The sequence below is a fragment of the Echinops telfairi genome, unplaced genomic scaffold (assembly GCF_000313985.2).
Source record: "Echinops telfairi isolate 266 unplaced genomic scaffold, ASM31398v2 ScPeMD7_7424;HRSCAF=8462, whole genome shotgun sequence".
NCBI lineage: Eukaryota > Metazoa > Chordata > Mammalia > Afrosoricida > Tenrecidae > Echinops > Echinops telfairi.
The window spans coordinates 93,206,955-93,215,152 of record NW_022111324.1 but is presented as its reverse complement, the minus strand read 5'-3'; the positions used below and the strand labels follow the sequence as shown (position 1 = coordinate 93,215,152).

Below are 8,198 nucleotides of genomic sequence, written 5' to 3'. Positions count from 1 at the left end.
GTCAGGGTGGACTCATAAAAGCAGAATTTCTTGGCCAAGTTCCAGTTGCCATTGAGTTCCTTCTGACTCATAGCAGCCCTTTCTGATTCATGGCAGAGTAGAATTGTGAGCATGGAATTTTTGTTGGTTGATTGCCCGCCCCCCCCCCATGCCCAATAAGGTGACTGATGGGTAGAAGGACCATTCCTTCATCAAACACAGGATGCACCAAGGACCTGTGGATCATTCAATTTGCAGGCCCTGTTGAAGAAAAAGGGCACTCTGGTGGGTAGTGGATGATGCTTTAGCCTGCTAATAGCAAGGTCAGTGGCAGGTTATGCTAGACTAGGGCTGGGCTAAATGAAAATTAGCTGCCCATGCCACAAGAAAAGGGGTTGGAAAGAAACCAGGCACACTGGTTTCTTATGGTTTCCTATGGGAAAATCCAGAACTGAGCATGCTCAGACCCAAGTCACCTAGGCCCTAGTAATGGGAAACCTGGCCCCCCCACAATGCTAGGCACCAGCCACGTCGCACAGGTGCGCTTAAACTCAGCCAAAGGGATTAGCCAATACCCTCAACCGTGCCTCCGCAGCCAGTGGAGGTAAAAGTGGCCGAGGGCAGGCCACTGCCTTTTTTCCCCCTCTCCTCTCTTTTCAGATGCATCCTGTAAGTGGAGGGTGAGATTTCTCCCCTGTGCGGGCACACTCGCGCCTGTGTGCCCGCACAGGGCCTGCTGGGGCCCACTCTCTCTTGGCACGGGGCATTCCTTAGTTCCGCGTGTGGCTTCCGCTCAGCCTGGCATGCTTTCCAGAAAGAGCGTGTGTCTTTTTGAGCCAATAATACCTGGAAGTTTCCCTTTCCTGCATAAAAACTCACTTGGATTACAAAAGTGCTTCTGCTACGTGAATTCCTTCGGTGTTGTGAGGCAAGAACCAAGGTATCCCAATCCAGGAACCTAAAATCAGCCCTTTAAATCCACCCTCCACTCAGAGAAGGATGATGGTGTGTGAGCCTGTGAAGGTTTACAGCCTCAGAGACCCAGTGGGGCAGTTTCACTCTGCTCATGGGGCCACCATGAATCCGAACTAGATTTGATGTCAGTGAAGTTGGTTTTGGGTTTATTTAAGAAGAAAAAAAGTAATCCTTTGTCTCCCTTGTAGGTCTATCGATATCACCACAGACAGTATTGTACTTCACGATGGATCTTGACAGGTTCTTTTTGACAACAAATGCAACACCATTCCTTTTCCATTTCCCGTCCTAGCAAAGCAAGTCAAGTCAAGGACGCCGAGCAAAGTTCAATCCAGCAGGGCCAGTACCAGTCCATGTCAGCTCTCTAATGCCTACGATATTGATTTCTATGCATTCCGTTTCCTTTTTGACAGGTCCCAGTTTTCCTAGTTCCATACTTCGTACAGTCCACAGCCCAATGATTAGTAGATGGTTAAGATATTTCTTCTCATCTTTCGGTGAGTGGTACCCACAAATGAAGACGGTTCCATCTATGTTATTAGACGTGACTCTTCTTTGAGGAGGCACATTTGAGGGGCACAACTTCCAGCACTGGATTATACAGCATCTTGCTGCTGTTCCCAAGTTTTTCAGTGGCTACGTGTTTAGAAGTTGACAATTGGTTTCTTCTTTCTAGTCTGTTGTTAGTCTTCTTTCTTTCATTACTTTAAAACTTCAAAAAAGAACGAACTTTTTCTGGTTAGTTGCTTCAAGGGAACGATAAAGTAAAGCACCACAAGTCATTTAGCACACTTTTGTGGAAGAAAGGAAAACTTATACTTTGAGTGGTTCAGAAAATTCACTGTACAGAATACACAGCTTATTTCCAATCTCTGTGCAAATTTTCTTGACTGGAATTGTTTCGATGCAACTGCTCCTCCAAGACAAGTCACATTCATTCTTATCCAAATCCCACTGTCCCTTTTTTTACAAAAGGAAACTTTTCCCTTGGTTATTCTTAACTTGGTAGATTCAAGCAATCAAAACACGCGTGGTTTCTTGGTAACCAGGTGTCATTGCCAACTTTTTTGATGCAACATTTTTGAGGCCCTTTACTTCCCATGAGCTCAGCAAATCCTCCTACATGGCAGCTTCAGGGGCAAATTGCAGAAGTCACATTCTCATTTACTGCCCAAACCAAATGATCTGCTTGCTGTTTCTTGTATAATATTGACAAGTAGTATTTCCTTACCAGTCTGTCAAGTCCACCTCCTACATACCATGCAACATAACTTCCAATTCTTCTCTATCAAAGTACTGCAGTCATTGAATGGAAACAACTTCATTAAAATCAAGGGGACTCTGCTGGGTTCTCGTACGCCACGAGAAAAAATGACATTCTGTTATCATTGTTCTTCTCAGTCTCGAGGGTATTAGAGTCCCCCAACCTCAGAGCATGTGAAACAACTTTCCCCCACATCTCTAGGTCAACAGAAAAGTGCATTTCTATGCCACAATATTCGATGTTATTGTCCCTTACTTATCCAAATAAGGGAGATATAAATTCAGTATCAGTTGATTCGAAATCCTTACTTGTAAGTTTTTTACTTAGCATACACTTGTAGCATGGTAATGAGAAACCAGTCTGAAAAAAAAGAGAGAAACCAGTCTGAATACGTTTTTCATGAAAAAATGCCATAGCGATCCATAGACCAGTGGAACAGAAATAGGAAAGATCAGGATTAATGGGTGATGCTGGATTTATCTTCAAGCAGTACTTACTCTTGCCAGAACACTCAAAAAATACATTGGTTTTGAAACTTCATGTGAAAGCAAAACAAAAAACATTACCTTGCCAAAGCATCATAATCAAATCCTTCTTTCTGAAATATTACATACAGTCACTTCATCAAGTCTTAGGGCTTTAATGTCATAATCTGTTGGAAGAAATGTTCAAATGATGTCCGCTGGGATGTATCGATCTTCTTGTGACTGGGTAGTGCTTCAAACTGGGACAAAGCATGGAAGTGAGCAAGTTCCCACCTAAAGCTGCATTTGTAATAACACCATCTCTCTTCACCAATAATGACCTTGGGGGAAAAAGTCTGGGTCGGTTGGAGTTGTTCTTTCAAACGCCTGCATGTATCCACTTGATGCTCCTTTTACTGATCAGTCAGAACCCAAGGCACAAATCTGCAGTGGCCTTTCTCATTTCGAAATCTTCTGTTAAAATTCACTTACCTGAGCTCCAAGATAGTCCAGATAACCTCCCCATCTCTTCAATGGTCCATCATCAGTCTTTGAGCACAAGCGCACACATTTTGTCAACATTTGTGTCTATTCAGGAAGTTGACAGACACGCAGAACATGCTGTTTTGTTTTTGGTGGTGTGTGTTTTAAAGGGAAATTTTGTATTGTAAATTATACACACACACGCACCTCCCTTGCCCCACACACCTTACTCATTGAACCTCACTGCGTGCGACTTCTTTTTGTTTCCATGAATGAAGAGGGACATGAAGGGCTGCAATTTGATGATGTAGAAGAGGTGAAGAAAAAGGAAACGAGGTAGATGCTGTCAGCCATCCAAAGAGATGAGTTTGAAAAATGTTTCCAAGAATGGAATTGCAGATTTGACAAATGTATTAAATTTAATGGAGAGTACTTTGAAGGTGATAAGGTTGTTTTGTAAAAAAAAATTTAATACATAACTTTGAAAAAAATCCGGTTTGGGGGAGGCACCTCCTCTTATGAATCCTTTTACCTTATTCTTGTATCAAAATTATTATTTGGTGTCCCTTACCATTCCATATACATTCGAGGACTGGCTTTTCAATTTCCACAAAGGAGGCTTATGGGAATTTTGATGGGAATTGTATGAAATGTATAAATTACTTTGGGTCACATTAACATCAAAACAATATTGTCTTCAAATCAATGAACACAGAATTCCCTTACAGTATGTAAGTGTTCTTTGATCTTAATGTATTTTTATTTTAATAAAACATATTTAATATGTATAATTATGTAGTGTTGCATTTCAAAGTGCCCTAGAATGACTTTTACTCTAATTATGTACACTGCTTCAAAGAGATTATTCAACCTTCCTTTATTGTACTGGAGGCCATAGAAGGTCAGTTTGTACAATAGTTGGCCATTGATAGAGTGGAACTGAGTGAGGATGTATTAATATAACCCACAAATCCCTAAAACCAGTATCCCATTTCCCTCTAGTTTTTGTTAACAATTTTTTTTAAATTATAAACTTGGTGGGGGTTTACATTTCAGATCATCAACTTTGCCTTCAACAGTTCACACTGCTAAAAAAAAATCCCCCAATAGTTAACCCTTTATCGGTCCTTGATTTCTCGTCTTCTTGACTGCTGTTTTCTATTTCACCCATTAGCACTCATTAACTGTCTAGCCTATGAGGCAGCAAACTTTTGAGATAGAAGAGACAATCCTGTCCCTCACAACAATTTAAAAATTATTTGAGAGCTTTAAATATTCTTTACAAACAAATGAAATCACTATTATCTGAAAAATATTCTTTAAAAATTTTTTCAATTTTTCTTTAGTCACATGGATGTACCAAAAAAAGCTTCGCATGGCTCGAGAGCCACCATTTGCCCTAGTCTAGCCCATTACTCTATCATCCCTCCTTTGCTCTGCTCTTCTCCCCCTCGGCAATCTCCCAAGTCGGTGCCATTTGATATAAAAGTCTTTATTTTGTTGTTTTTCCTCTCTCATAACTGTGGTCTCATATAATATTTGTCATTTTGTGATTGGCTGATTCCACTCAACATAATGTTTTCCAGGTCCAACCATGCCATGAGCTGCTTCGTGGTTTTGTCATTCTTGTGTGTGTGTGTGTGTGTGTGTTTAAAGGGAAATTTTATATTGTAAATTAGGTAAGTCTGATTATATCTATATAATCATATAGATATATATATAATCATATATATATAATCATATATATATATATATATACACACCAGAGTGTTTTTACATATTCTTCTACTGATGGATATTTAGGTTATTTCCCAAAGGGAAATTTTATATTGTAAATTAGGTAAATCTGATATATATATATATATATACCAGAGTGTTTTTACATATTCTTCTACTGATGGACATTTAGGTTATTTCCCTCTTCTTGCTATTGTGATAAGTGCTGTAGTAAACGTGGGTGTGCATATATATGTTCATGCTATGACTTTTCTTCTTTAGGATATACACCCAATGGAAGAATTGCTGGATCATACGAATTTTCTATTCCAAGCTGTTTGAGGTAGTGCCATATCACTTTCCACAGAAGTTGTGGAAATACATATTTACAGTCTCATTAGCAATGTGTGAGGGTTCCAATCTCTCCATGGCCTCTCTAAAATTTGTTATTTTCTGTTTGTTGGTTTGATTTTTATACTTGGATATCATTGTTGGTGTACAGTGGTATTTCAGCATTGTGCTGATTTTAATCTCTTTGTTTTGATTGGATGGCTAGTGATTGTGAGCATTTCTTTCTATGTCTGTTGGCCATTTGGATATCATCTTTGATGAATTTTTTTGTTGTTGTTGTTGAACAACAAAAAAGGAAATTTATTACCTGTGTACGGTACGGTAGTAGTTGTCATCACAAATCAGCATAACCAGACAAACTGTGAATCCTACAGTATCAAGAATTTCTTGTTACTACCATTATTTCCATGTGCAACAATCTATGGTACATTTACTCATTTATTCAGTGACAGTCGTCATTATCTTCTGGAACCTCATCATAATAATCCAAACCCTTATTTTCGGGGAGGTCTTATTTTTTGGGGGGATGCCTTATCTTTCAGTGAGAGGCAAAACTGTGAGTAGGTCTTACTTTCAGGGAAACAGGTGTCTTTTGCCCACTTTATAACTGTGTTATGTATCTTTTTCTTATTGAGATATTAGTTTTCTATGGATTTTAGAGATTAGTCCCTTGTCTGTGTATTGTTAGAAAAAATGTTCCCACCCTATAGATTCTCTTTTCATTCTTTTGATGAAATTTTTTAATGCACATTAGTGTCTTGTTTTTAATAGATTCCAGTCATCTATTTTGTCATCTACTGTGCGTGCTTCCTTTGTTATATTTGATAGGGTGTCTGTGCCCTTAAGTTTGTATCAGTTTTCTCATTGATGATCATTATAGCTCTGGAATTTTGATTTAGGTCTTTGATTCATCTTGAGCTCATTTTTGTACATGAGGTATGGTATGGGTCCTGTTTCATTCTTCTATAGATGGAAATCCAATTTAGCCAGATAACTTGTTGGAGAGAATAAAAGTATCTCTAGCCCATTTGATGATTTTTGGCCTTTTACCTAAGGTCAATTGTAGGTGGTTGGATCTATTTTGGGATTCTCCAGTCTGTTCCAGTGTTCAATGTACCTACTGTGCCAGTACCAGCCTATTTGAGGTCAGGAAGTGAGAGGTCTTCTACATTGTTCTTTTTCTTAATAAGTTCTTTGCTTACTCTGGGTATCTTCCCTCTACATATGATGTTAATAATTTGTTTTTCCATTTCTATAAATGAAGTTGGGATCTGAGTTGGCATTGCATTGTATTTTACATTGTTTTGAATAGTAGTGACATTTTCATAATATTAAGCCTTCCTATCTATGAACGTGGAATATTCTTCCATTTATGTAGGTCTCATTTTGATTTCTTGTGGTAGTGTTCTGTAGTTTTCTTTGAACAAATCTTTTATTTCTCTGGTTAGGTTTATTCCTAAATATTTCTTCTTTGGGATGGCTACTTTAAATAGTATTGTTTTCTTGATTTCTTTTTTCAGTGCTCTCTTTGTTAGTACACAGGAATCCAATTGATTTTTGTATGTTGATCTTGTATACTGCCGTGTTGCTGAATCTCTCAATTTTTTTCCGACTTTTTTTTTTGGTCAAAATGTTTGGATTTTCTATGTATAAAATCCTACTATCTGAAAATAGTGGAAGTTTCACTTCTTTGCCAATTTGAGTTTCCTTTTAAAAAAAATCATTTTATTGGAGGCTCATACAATTACCACAGTTCCATATATGCATCCATTGTGTCAAGCACATTTTTACATTTGTTGCCATCATCATTTTCAAAATATTTTTTTACTTGAGCCCTTGGTATCAGCTCATTTTTCCCCTCCATCCCCCATCTTCCATCCCTCATGAACATTTGATAATTTATAAATTATAATTATTTTGTCATTTCTTACACTATCCAATGTCTCCCTTCACCCACTTTTCTGGTGTCCATCTGTAATAGCTCTGGCTAAGAGTTCCCGCACTGTGTTGAATAAGAGTGACTGTATCATAAGAGACATTATTGTGGTTCCCGTTAGCAAGTGGTATACTTTCAGTTTCTCCCATGGAACGAGATGTTGGCTATTGGTTTTGTATATATGAAATCTATTGTGTTGACTTAGTGGCATTCCACAATTCTGATATATTGTGTCTTCATTGTCATTCAGCTAAGAATGCTTTCTAACATGCCTTTTGATTTCTTTTTGATCCTTGGAATACCTAGAAAAGTGTAACTGACTTACAAATATCTAGGAATTCAAATGTTCTTTCTGTTATGATCTCAAATTTCATTCTGTTGTAGTCTGAGAGTATACTTTATCAGGCTTGTATCCTCACTAAATTATTGGACCTTGTGTTATAAGCCTGAATATGACCTATCCTGATGCTCTGGATAGTTTCCATAACCCTCTCACAGTATATGGCAATGGAAGGCCAGATCTGACCTTTTCTGGCTTGTCTCTTGCCACGAGGCAGGATTCAGACATGCCTCCTTGCTCCATCCTTCTTTACCTATTCAGACACCAACAATGCCTACCATCCATTCTACATCTATGTTGGATTCAATAACTCATTGCAATGGTCACACAGAACTCACAGTCAAGACTTACTATTATTAGGGAAGTAAATAGGTTACCACAGGTCAGGATCAGCAGTCACTGGTCTCCTCAGCCATCAGTCAAATCTCTGTCTTAGGTTCTCAGTCTCTCAGCCATGTGGTAGCCAAGTATCTCTTTGGTCCTCAATTGCTCAGCCACATGATCCTTTGGCCTTTGCCTCCATGTAGCTTTGACCCACAGTTCCACGGTCTTGGGTCAGATGAGAAGGCGCCCCACGATTTCAGAGTTGCTGGACGGAGTGTCTATGCCACAGTCTCTGTTCCACTGCAGACTGAGATCTTGAACATGCTCTTTCAAGGATCTTGGGGCTTCTCTCTCTGCTGCTGCTTC

At 38.8% G+C, this 8,198-nt stretch overlaps 1 pseudogene; it reads right to left on the bottom strand.

Moving 5' to 3' along the window:
- Positions 1 to 1,951: 1,951 nt before the first annotated feature.
- Positions 1,952 to 7,751, bottom strand: LOC101664586 (annotated as a pseudogene).
- Positions 7,752 to 8,198: the final 447 nt, after the last annotated feature.